At 39.4% G+C, this 13,049-nt stretch overlaps 1 non-coding gene across 1 annotated transcript; it reads right to left on the bottom strand.

Annotated features, from left to right (window-relative positions):
- Positions 1-5,379: 5,379 nt before the first annotated feature.
- LOC141625360 (small nucleolar RNA R71) lies at positions 5,380-5,486 on the bottom strand. The gene has a single exon (XR_012535145.1). It is a non-coding gene; the product is annotated as a small nucleolar RNA R71 (small nucleolar RNA).
- Positions 5,487-13,049: the final 7,563 nt, after the last annotated feature.

The raw sequence follows: 13,049 nt of genomic DNA, 5'->3' as shown, positions 1-13,049 counted from the left end.
TGATGATCACATGTTTAAGTCTCATTTTAAAGAATACAATTGGGAAGTAATACTTTACTGTCAACTGGTCCACACATATCGGTAATGATTGACTGACTAGAGTTTGACATTACTGTCGTGCGACGGTGGTGATCAGTTGATCCCCATAGGTCATACCTAAAGGATAACACTCCTAATTGATCATTTAATTGATCGTATGACGATACGGGTTAATTAAATTACTTAAAATTGACGGACGATTTTGGAAGTAATATTTACGTGTCTCATTATAATTTGATTAAATAAGATACGGTCTAAGTAATCGAATTGTTTTATTCCTTAGATGAAATTATTGTTTAAGGAAACAATTACATTTGAATGAATAAATTATTATAAATACAAGATGTTGTCATTTATAATTGGTAAATTATTTTGGTACAAGTAATTATGAATTACTAAGTCGATTTTGTATGTGACGTATTTTTATTAATGCGTTGATTTTTAATATGTTAAAAATACATAACAATTTTACATGACATGTGACATGTGACAAATTGACAAATTGACAAAGATAAAATGGAGTCCATTTTATCTATAATATTCGAAATAATGGGAGGATTAGGAAAATATTATGTTTATTATGTGAGTGGTAAGCATAATCATTTTACCTAAACCTAGCCATGCAAACCTAGTGGTTATTGTGAAGAGCACTTTGATCATGCATTGGGCATAAAAACCTCCCCCCTTCCACCCGGTTTTGAGAAGAGAAAAACCATGGGTTTTTCTTCTTATTTTACTTAATATACACTATCAAAAATATTGGTGTATTATTATTCATTCAACATCTAAAAATAAGAGTTTTTAGAGAGATAAAAAATCCTTCCTTTTCTCCCTTCTCTTAGCCGAAATATTAAGAGATCAAATAATACTTTGGTCAATTTTATACAAAATTAATATTGTTCTAGTAATAATAATATTAATTTTATTAAGTTGTTACTTTAGGTATTAATCCTTGGGAGGGATTCTCTACTTGAATCCTTGTTCATCCACTTAAGGAAGCTCAAGAACAAGTGAGTAGGAGAACTCACTTGCGCCCATAAAATCCGAAATCTTCAATGTAAGATGATGATTTCTTCTTTAATTTTATTATTGTTTGCATGCATAAGATCAACATTTAATTTTATGACTAAATTAAATCAACACATATAAGAATATGTCAAGTAATGAGATATAGATTTTAAACAATCATAACCTTGCCCTGTACATTACCGTACAATGTCTCAAGAAGAATTTGCCCATGGTCCTTGTGGATGACGGATCCGCGGTGAATGTCATTCCCCTCAAGACTACTCACAATCTGGGTATTAAGGACGCTGATTTGGTCCCGACAAATCAAGGAGTACGAGCCTACGACGGCAGTCGTCGCAAGGTCGCGGGACTCATCACTCTGACCGTCGTAACCGGACCACTGGAAAGACAAACCAGTTTTCAAGTGGTCGACATCGACGCCTCTTTAAAGATTCTCTTGGGACGTCCCTGGATTCACGCCGTCAAGGCGGTTACCTCAACTCTCCACCAGAAGATCAGGGTCCCCTTCAACGGGAAAACAATCACAATTCCTGCTTCCCCGATCAAAGCTATCATGAGAAAGGGAATAGCCTCCCAGGCCATTGAGGAAGATGATAATGAAATGTGGGGATTCCAAGCTGTGAATGCCATAACTGATGAATCAACACCCTTTGATTGTGACCCGTTTGCCAACCTCACAGTCAACCGCATCATGATGCGCCAGGGTTACTTCTCGGATTTCCCCCTCAATCCACTGAAGAGCACCTTACCTCCCTTGAAACAGGCTAAGGTCCCCAACATTCCCTTCGGGCTGGGATTTGAACCTACCGATGAAGATATCCAGGAGATGAACCTCCTAGTCCCAAAACGCAAGAAGCACGGAGTTATTCTCCGTCCCTATCATCCATGTTCTACCACATTTTTGTCATCAAAGGGAATGGGCACAAAAAGAAATTGATTTGAGTTCAATGAAATAAAATGTGAAAGAAAGTTTGCAAAATGCATCAAATGAAAATAGGAGCAAAAATAGACTCATAATGCTTCAAATATAAGGCACCCTCACTTCATATGGGGTGACATTGAAAATGTTCAAAAACAAATGCAAAGAAAAGTTGAAAAGTTGTCAAGTATTGAAATGCCAAACATCAAAGAAATGGCAAAAGAAAGTGTTCTCAAATGTTATATGCCACAAGAAATTGGGGGGAAAAACAACAACAAATCAAACTCCCAAATGAAACTCAAATACTATTGATCCCTTTATCCATCGTATCCATTTTTGTGCATGGTAGAGAGGGGACGACCCTTCTTCTTGTCTAGGCAAGAGGGGGAATTCCGCGATCCTCCAGTGTTTCTAACACCATAGGAGTCTACTCTTGACAAAAGCATTTAACGATTGAGGACAAAGGTACCCTAGCTTGACACAACTTCGAGGTGATTTATTGGTATCCTTCTAGGCTTAGTAGTTTGAAGAAATTGCATCTATGAAGGAGTGTGTACCCTTGAATTGTTTCCCTTGTAGATAATTTCCGCCACTTAGATGAGGAAAGTGGCTATTCTTTTGTAAATGCATCCATTACTTGATTTTATGTGCTTAATGTTTGGATGTGTCACCATTTTGGCAAGACCCACCTTGCCTTGCAAGAAGGCATCCTACCTCATGGTTGTCTTGTTGTGAGTTGAAGGGGCGGAGTGAGACCCGCTAATTGTCTCATATCTGCTATGCTATTAGGTTAGTTTAAATAATGGTCCTAGTCTTTGTCACCTCTTTACTCGGGATGAGCAAAGGTTCGGTTCGGGAATATTTGATGTGACCATAATTAGAGCATATTTAGTCCCCGAATTAGCCTTGTTCCCATCCTTTTTAGTGCATATTTGGGTCATTTATTGTCTTTTGTCCTTTGTTTTGCATATTCTTTGAGGTTTTGTGTCCTTGGTAGGAAAGGAGTGCAAACCTTGCATTTTCATGGCAAAATGAAGCTAAATTGATTGAATTCAATGACCAAGCATCAAAGAGAAGACAAGCTTAGAAGGCCTTTGTACATACTGTAGTAGATGGGCAATGATGAGAAAAGATCCTTGCATCCCCGAGGAAATCCTCAAGGATTTTATGAAGAAAAAGGAAGAAAAGAAGAAAGAAAGAAGTTGTAAGAAATTCCGAGCGGATTGTCCACAAGACGCCCGTCCAGCAGCCACAATCCGAGCGTCTTCCCCCTGTGGACGCCCGTCCAAAACACCCCAAATCCGCCCGTCTTCCCCATCTGGACGCCCGTCCAGAATCACCAGAATCCGCCCGTCTCGTGCCCTGGACGCCCCGATTCTCTAACATCTATTTCATCTTCTACAAGCTTCAAGGAAGGATGCGCATATTTTTCTAAGACCGGCAAAAAGGAGACCGGAGTCTCCCTAGAGACCGGCGATTCGTCAAGGACTTAATCGTCATTTAAGCCATTAGTAAACCCTAATCTATGTAACTAATCCCCACTATAAATACCCCATTAGGCTAATTAGAAGAGCATGTTCTTCTTAGTAATCTCTAGTGTAGTTAATATCAATCAAATCTCTATTTAATCTTGTAATCAACATTTAATCAAGTTTTAATACAAGTTTCATTTCCTTAATCTCTCTCTTGTTCATCCTTTGGTTTGGGTAATTGAAGATTATTTGGGTTATTATTGGGAGATTGACAACCTTCCAATCTATCATCAAGTACTTCTATTATTCTTTGCTTTATTATTGGAATCATTAGTAGGTATAATTCTCTTAACCCTTTTTAATTATTGTTAATTATCTTCATTTATTCGTCATGTTTCACTTTGTTGGTATGATTTACAATCTTGCTAGCATGTTCAACATGATAATGAGTGAGTAGTTTCCTTAGCTAGGGTTAATGGGTAATTAGGGGAAACCAACATGGGGGATGATTCATGCTTAATTTAATATGTTTTCATAGTTTATTTGCTTTCTTGTTGTGATCTCAACTTATGCACATGTTATGTTTGATGAAATACGAGCCTATGAATCCTTGCATATTTTACCCATCACCTATGAAATGCGAGCCTATGAATCCTTGCATTTTTTACCCATCACCTATCATTTCAATGAGACTTGTAAGACATAAACCAACTCGAGTCTCATTAGACCATGCATATAGTTGAGTAGGGAATATTAAGTCGACTTGTAGGTGTTGTACAATCTAATCGATTCGGCTCCGGGACCCAAACTTTCCTAGGATTGTAAGATATAAACCAACTCGATCCATTACAACAATAATTGCTTGCTTGTAATTTGAGAATATGTTTGTATGATCAATTCCCATGGATCCCCTATGACCCCATGACACCCTAGTGCCTTTTATAAATTGTTTACATCCCTTTTTAATCATCTTGCTTGTTTACTTTCATTGCTACTTAGTTTAGTGATGTTCTACTTCAAACCCCAAATTGTGACACCCTTAAACACCACTAGTTGCAATAGAAAATCTCATTTCAATTCCCGCCCTTGGGATCCGACCTTTACTTGCCTCTTTACTAATTGTAGAGTTGTTTGTGAAGTTATAAACTGTGTTTTGGTCTAGGTGCTCCTAACGACAAGTACCGAAAACTAAACCTCCTCGAGAGTCCGACCAAAAATGGCGCCGTTACCGGGGACGGTGTTAACTTGAGTTAGATTTTCTTATATTGTTATTAGTTGTGTCTTTCTTTGCCATGGGGAAGTAAAACTCCTCAAGGTTTGTTCTAATTATTTTCGAGTTGTTTGATATTTTGCATGTCTAGAAGATCACAAGGTAACTTGTTACCCTTTGATCACGAAATTGAAAGGACTTTGACAACCAATAGAAGACTTGCTAGGAGAACTTTGAGAGGTATTGGTGAGGTTGTAGATATTCAACCAAACACTATTGTGTTCATCAACCCTTTTGCAAGAGAAGGTGAGGAGAACCCAACACAAAATCAACCCACAATGCCTAAATTTTAATCACATTCCGTACCAACCGAGGAGAACCTACCCAATGGTACTCCCACACCACACCACTTAACCGGAAATTTTATTGCCAAATCCGCATTTATCCAATTAGTCGAAAGAAGCCAATTTGGGGGGATGCCTAGTGAAGACCCTCACTCTCACATGGAGACTTTTTGTGACTATTGTGATGCAATATCTCAAACCGGCGTAACTCTAGACCAAATTCGATGGGTCTTATTTCCTTTTTCTCTAATTGGCACCGCAAAACAATGGTTGAAAGGCCTTGATAAGGCTACTCTCGGAATTGATTCTTGGAAGAAATTGGCTCTAGCTTTCTACAAAAAGTTCTATCCACCGGAAAAGACTAACATGCTTAGAGCTCAAATTACGGGCTTTAAGCAAAGAGATGAAGAATCTTTGTATGAAGCTTGGGAGAGATTCAAGGGAAATTGTCGCTCATGTCCTCACCATGGACTTAGCGAGTGGTTCTTGATACAACAATTTTGGAACGGTCTTTATGAAGACTCAAGAAACATTCTCAACATGGGATCAAATGGAATGTTCACCGAAGTTGACGACAATCAAACTTGGAACAAAATTGACGAAATGGGGGTCCATATCTCACAATATAGTAGACCTCGCAAGGCTACTAGAGGAGGAAAGCATGAAGTGGACTCTATTACTCAATTGGGTGCTCAACTTAGTGCTCACATTGATACCATCAATTTGAAGATTGAAAAAGCTATGGCTAGGCTTGAAGAAGCCTTAAAATCACCAAAGCATCATGTTAATGCCATGATGGCATCTTCATGAATCCCAAGTGGGATATGTGAGAATTGTGGAACTTTGGGACATGACCAAAGTGAATGTAGGGGAACAAATGAACAAGTAAAAGGTTTTCAAGCATACAAGAGTGGTACCCCTTATTCCAACTATTACAATGAAAACACCAAATTCCACCAAAATCTCTCATACAACAGCCAAAATGTTCAAAACCCTCAACCAACATACACCTCACCTCCCATGAGAAACCAAAATCAAAGACCCTTTTACAACCAAAACCAAGGCTACCAAAATCAAACTCCATACAATCAACAAAATGACCAAGGTTTTGATGTTCAAAAAGTGGTCTTCCAAATGCAAAAGAATCAATAAGTGTTTTTCACTCAAATGCAAAAGGACAGTCAAGAAAAGGAAATCACCATCAACAACATCCTAGCCCACACCAAAATGTTGGAAACCCAATTGACTCAACTAGCATCTTCAAGCTCACAAAGACAAAAGGGGCAATTACCACCTCAAATTAATCCCCCAAGACATGAAACGGTTAGTTCCATTCACTTGAGGAGTGGTACAAGGTATGAAGCACCGAAGAAGCAAGTTGAGGATGAAGTTGTGGAAGCTAGTGACAAAGAAGAGATTGTGCAAAACTCCAAGGATGGAGAACCATCAAAAGAAGAAGTTTCAAAGAAAAATGAAGACAAGGCCAAGGAGAAGGAGCCCATTGTGATTAGACTTCCTTTTCCAAGTCGTCAAGCCAAGCCCAAATTTGATGACCAACTTGGAAAATTTATGGAGATTGTGAAGAATTTGGAAGTCTCGATTCCTTTCACGGAATTAATCAATCACGTGCCAGCCTATGCAAAATACATGAAAGACATCCTCACGAAGAAGAAGTCAATCCGGAAGTTTGAGACTATCGCCTTCACTAAGGTGAGTAGTGAAACACTTCAAGGGAGTTCACCTCCAAAACTTAAAGATCCGGGAAGCTTCTCAATACCGTGTACCATTGGCGACACCACGATCAACAAAGCCTTGTGTGATCTAGGGGCTAGTGTGAGTGTTATGCCGTACTCGGTGAGTAAAAGGTTAAGTATGGGAGAGCTTAAATGCACCAATATCACACTCCAAATGGCTGATAGATCGACGAATACACCATTAGGGATATGGGAAGATGTTCCCGTAAGAGTTGGGAAAATTTTCATCCCGATGGACTTTGTCATTGTTGACATGGAAGAAGACTCCAATATTCCGATCATTCTAGATAGACCTTTCTTACACACCGCGGGTGTGGTAATTGATGTGAAGCATGGAGAGCTCACTCTAGAAGTGAGAGATGGGAGCATAACTTTCAATCTTGACTTGACCATGAGAGCTCCCCGTTTGCATGAACCATGTTTTATGGTTTATCATTATAGCCGGAAGGATGATAGGAAGAAGTCGGAATTCCAATGGAAGAAGAAAGTTGATGATGCTCCATTCAAAGAGCAAGTGAATTGTAACAAAGAGAGCTTGAAAAGCTCACCAAAGTCAAGCAATGAAGAGGATGGCCTCATTGGCCAAGATAAGAAAGTGGGAGAGTTATCTCTATCAACTCAAGAGATCTTTAGTGACCAAGTAGATGAAGTTTGTGGTCTTTGGGACGATGAGTATGAAGGGATTTTCAATCCCTATATTGGTAATGCTATCGATAAAGACCAACATGAAGGACATCAAGGGCAAAGATCTATTGAGGATCTTTATCATGACAATGAACAAGCTTTTGACTACTTCTTCAAGGTGTTGAGTAACATCAACAACACCTTGGACATGCCTCCATGACATCTCACTAAGGATGAGAGTTTGGTGGAGTCCTCTCCAAACCACCATATGTAAATATTTCTAACTCCCTAACTCGCATTTTAATTCTTACATTGCATTTTTGTTATTTTTAGATTTTTATGCTTTGATCAAGATATTTATCATTTTAGAGATAAGTGAGGGAGGGACTAATGATTTAATTGATGTGTAGTGATTTAGCTTAGTGTGGGGATAGCAATTGCCTAGGTTATTCATGCCTTAGTAGTGCCCCTACAATGAAGAACACGGGATTTGACGAATGAAAATGACACGGGATATGCAAGTACACGAATGGAACTGAATCCGGGTAGACTAGGAGGAATCCGAGCGTCCTTAAGGGGAATCCGCTCGTCTCTAGGGAATCCGGGCGCCTGTTGCAGAATCCATCCGCCAATTTAACTGAAAAATTGAAAATTTGGGACTGTTGAAGAATCCAAGCGTCCCAGCACAGAAGACGCTCGTCTGGAAGAATCCGCTCGTCTTTGCAGAAAGACGCCCATCTTTTTGCCTGTGCAAAATAAGAAAACTCGCTGTAACAGAATCCGCCCGTCTTTATTGGAATCCGCTCGTCCTGCAACTGAAGAATCCGAGTGTCCCAGCTGAAAGACGCTCGTCTTTAGGCGAGAATTCCTAAATCCAGATTAGGCAGAATCCGAGCGTCCCGAAGGGAATCCGCTCGTCTTCCCCCTACAGTTCGAAAATTTCGGGTGTTTTTAAATACCCCTCCTACATTCATTCATTCATTCATACATCCAAAACACTACCATAAACCCCAAAACCCTCATCCTCTCCATCACCAAAACAAGATTTCCTCAACCAAATTCAATAAAATCAAATCCAAACTTCCTTTCAACAACAATTAATCACTCCTTTTCCAACAATAATCAATCCAAGCACCAAAATATTCAACCTTTGAGTCGATTTTTGAAATACATAGGCAAATCCTTTCATCTTAAACTCGATTTGGTTGTAATTGGAAATTGAAGATTTTCAATATTTTCTTGGTATAATCATCAATGACAAGAACAAAAGGATCAACAAAGGCACTCAAGGCAAAGGCACTCTCAAAAAGGCAACAATGCCTTCAAGCAAAGAAAGCCTCAATGGCTATGATGGTTGCTAGTGCAAGTTTGGAAGTTCAACAACAAAAAAATCCTCCCTTGGAAGCAACAACATCAACAACTCCGAAAATTGCTCAATTATCAAACTATCCAGAGGTAATTTTCATTTCTACTCCCATAGGGATTCATTTGCCAAGTATGCTAAGAAATCCATTCTACCCACCAAATTAATATGTGAAGATGCCTTGAACAAATTGGGTGTCCTTGAACAAACGAAAGCCTTCTTTGAAGCCATGAGGTTTGGAAAATTGTTTACTACAAGAGAATTGACATACCCCTCCCTTACCTTAGAATTCTTACGTTCATTGAAAGTGACTAAGGTAGAGACTAGAGAATACATCGAGTTTCTCCTTGCCAATGTGAATAGGCGCATCACCTTTGATGTTTTGAGTAAAGCATTAGGTCTTAGTGATACACCTCGTTATTATAAGAAGCCCGAAAAATATGACCCCGCTCCTCTTTAGGAGGCGATTTCCGGGAAGAAATTTGAGAACTTTCATGCTTGTCGCGCTCTATTAGTCCACCATCCGGGCATTAGAGTGTGGCACAAGGTCATCGGGAATACTATCATTGCAAGAAAAGACACTAACCACTTCACCAAGCTCAATTGTGTTCTACTTGAGTCGGCCTTAAATATTGGAAGGGAATTCACCAACCCTTACAATGCTCTAAGGCTTTTGGTGGAAAGATGGCTCAATGTTGATTGTGGAAAGGAAGGCACCGGTTTTATCGTAAATGGAGGTCTAGTTACTCTCTTGGCCAAGTACTTTGATCCGAATTTCAACAAGGATAGCAAGTATGTGGCGAAAAGAGGGGGTCATCTCATTGACATGGATGCCATGATTAACAAGTACAAGTGCGTCAAGCATAATCTTCTTGACACCAAATATGGGTGGCTCACCAATGATGCTAGATCTTTTACTTTACCTTCGAAGATATGCCGTTTGAGTGTCCATCGAACAAACTACCTTCTTCCCCTCTTAAAGGAAGCCGAATACATCATCCGTCAACGAAGGGGTGAAATTGAAATGCCCTCCTCCTCCATTGTCACACCACCCTATCCATTCAAATATCAATAGTTCAAACCCAAAGGTGTTGAAGTGGGCAATGACTACATGACTCTACTTATGCAAGAGATGCACAAACAAGCTTATAAGGATCGGGAAGATGCATACTTGGCCCAATATCCACCCTCCTTCATTTAGCTAGGCAAGGACTACTTGATCCTTCATGTCCTTTGCCTAGTTGGGCGGATAGGGAAGTTTTCTTTCCAAGTGCATCTAGGGGTCAAAGACCGGGTGACGATGAGGTTGTCGGTGATGAGGTTGTTGATGATGAGGGCATTGTTGAAGAGGTAAATGAAGAAGAAGAGGCTAATGAAGATGATGAAGAAAGTGATGAAGGGAGTGAGCAAGGAAGTGAAGAGGGGAGTGGTGATGAGTCCACTGCTATTGAGGAAGATGATGACAATGATGATATGGTGGAAGACTAGCAAGCTTTGGAGGCTCCTACCCTCTTGAGTTTTGTCTACTTCTTTCTTTGTTTTATTTATTTTTATCTTGATCATAGTTGGAGAGTCCTAGAAACATAGAGGACTAACACCTCGGCCCCATTGAGGTGTTCTTATTTCATTGTTCCCATTTTGAAAATCCAAAATGACAATTTAGTTTCATGCATTGCATCTTGTGTGCATGAACTACCCCCAACTTTAGGACATTAGAAATAATGTCTATCTCGGTTTGGGGAAGTACATGCATACGCAACGGGAGGTAATCTAAATTACGCTCTCCGTCATAAACAAAAACCCATGCGTCATGTAGTGTAGATTAGTGTAGCTTGCATTTAGTGTAGAATTCATGCATCATGCTTGCATAGTTTCCCATCATTTTGGCCATTGAGGACAATGGCCATATTAGTGTGGGGATGGGGAATTCTAACTTAACTTTTATTCAAAAACCCAAAAAAAAAATCAAAAAAATTTCGAAAAATCAAAAAATTTGAAAAATTTGAAAATCCAAAAACAAGTTCATTTCCTTTGTAGTGTATACTTGTATATATTGTTGGATATATTGTATTTGTTCTATCCTTGTTCACATGGAATGACTACGCCACATCCGAGACACGAGGATATTGAAGACCGCATGGTATGATCTTTCCAATCTCCTTTTTCCTTTTTATGTTAATGACTATGTGGCTTTATTTTGATTGATGCGGCATAACAATGTGAATTTAGGACTTGCATTTATTTTATATGGCATATTAGTTGGTAGAATCATTTGCATTAGATGTGTATATGCTAGTTGAATCATGGCATGTAGTTTGCATGTTAGAAAATTTTGCGAAACCGTCTACTTGGGAAGCTTGACAAGTGTATATAGGTCCTAGTAGATGCTTTTTCTTCTTAAGACTTTGCTTGTTAGAATACTTGTAAAACACCCTAGGATGTGTCATGCTAGTATCCTTTGACCCATGGATTAAGGCCTAGTCAAGAGTATCTTGTGGTGTGATAACTCCTTGGCTACCGTTTATTCCAAGGTGACCCTTGAAACCATGCATCCGTCATCCATGTTCTACCACATTTTTGTCATCAAAGGGAATGGGCACAAAAAGAAATTGATTTGAGTTCAATGAAATGAAATGTGAAAGAAAGTTTGCAAAATGCATCAAATGAAAAGAGGAGCAAAAATAGACTCCTAATGCAAAGAAAAGTTACCCTAGCTTGACACAACTTGGAAAGAAAAGTTACCCTAGCTTGACACAACTTGACTCCTAATGCAAAAATAGACTCCTAATGCAAAGAAAAGTTACCCTAGCAAAAATAGACTACATATGAGGTGACTTTGAAAATGTTCAAAAAGAAATGCAAAGAAAAGTTGAAAAGTTGAAAAGTTGTCAAGTATTAAAATGCCAAACATCAAAGAAATGGCAAAAGAAAGTGTTCTCAAATGTTATATGCCACAAGAAATTGGGGGGAAAAACAACAAAGCAAACTCCTAAATGAAATTCAAATACTATTGATCCCTTTATCCATCGTATCCATTTTTGTGCTTGGTAGAGAGGGGACGACCCTTCTTCTTGTCTAGGCAAGAGGGGAAATTCCGCGATCCTCCAGTGTTTCTAACACCATAGGGAGTCTACTCTTGACAAAAGCATTTAACGATTGAGGACAAAGGTACCCTAGCTTGACACAACTTGGAGGTGATTTATTGGTATCCTTCTAGGCTTAGTAGTTTGAAGAAATTGCATCTATGAAGGAGTGTGTACCCTTGAATTGTTTCCCTTGTAGATAATTTCCGCCACTTAGATGAGGAAAGTGGCTATTCTTTTGTAAATGCATCCATTACTTGATTTTGCGTGCTTAATGTTTGGATGTGTCGCCATTTTGGCAAGACCCACCTTGCCTTGCAAGAAGGCATCCTACCTCATGGTTGTCTTGTTGTGAGTTGAAGGGGCGGAGTGAGACCCGCTAATTGTCTCATATCTGCTATGCTATTAGGTTAGTTTAAATAATGGTCCTAGTCTTTGTCACCTCTTTACTCGGGACGAGCAAAGGTTCGGTTTGGGGATATTTGATGTGACCATAATTAGAGCATATTCAGTCCCCGAATTAGGCTTGTTCCCATGCTTTTTAGTGCATATTTGGGTCATTTATTGTCTTTAGTCCTTTGTTTTGCATATTCTTTGAGGTTTTGTGTCCTTGGTAGGAAAGGAGTGCAAACCTTGCATTTTCATGGCAAAATGAAGCTAAATTGATTGAATTCAATGACCAAGCATCAAAGAGAAAACAAGATTAGAAGGCCTTTGTACATACTATAGTAGATGGGCAATGATGAGAAAAGATCCTTGCATCCCCGAGGAAATCCTCAAGGATTTTATGAAGAAAAAGGAAGAAAAGAAGAAATAAAGAACCTGTAAGACAATCCGAGCGGATTATCCACAAGACGCCCGTCCAGTAGCCACAATCCGAGCGTCTTCCCCCTGTGGACGCCCGTCCAAAACACCCCAAATCCGCCCGTCTTCCCCATTTGGACACCCGTCCAGAATCACCAGAATTCGCCCGTCCCGTGCCCTGGACGCCCGGATTCTCTAACAGCTATTTCGCCTTCTACAAGCTTCAAGGAAGGATGCACATATTTTTCTAAGATCGGCAAAAAGGAGACCGGAGTCTCCCTAGAGACCGGCGATTCCTCAAGGACTTAATCGTAATTTAAGCCCTTAGTAAACCCTAATCTATGTAACTAATCCCCACTATAAATACCCCATTAGGCTAATTAGAAGAGCATGTTCTTCTTAGCAATC

The sequence above is a fragment of the Silene latifolia genome, chromosome X (assembly GCF_048544455.1).
Source record: "Silene latifolia isolate original U9 population chromosome X, ASM4854445v1, whole genome shotgun sequence".
Taxonomy (NCBI): domain Eukaryota; kingdom Viridiplantae; phylum Streptophyta; class Magnoliopsida; order Caryophyllales; family Caryophyllaceae; genus Silene; species Silene latifolia.
Note: the sequence above shows the minus strand (reverse complement) of the source record. Positions and strands in the feature narration are given on the sequence as shown.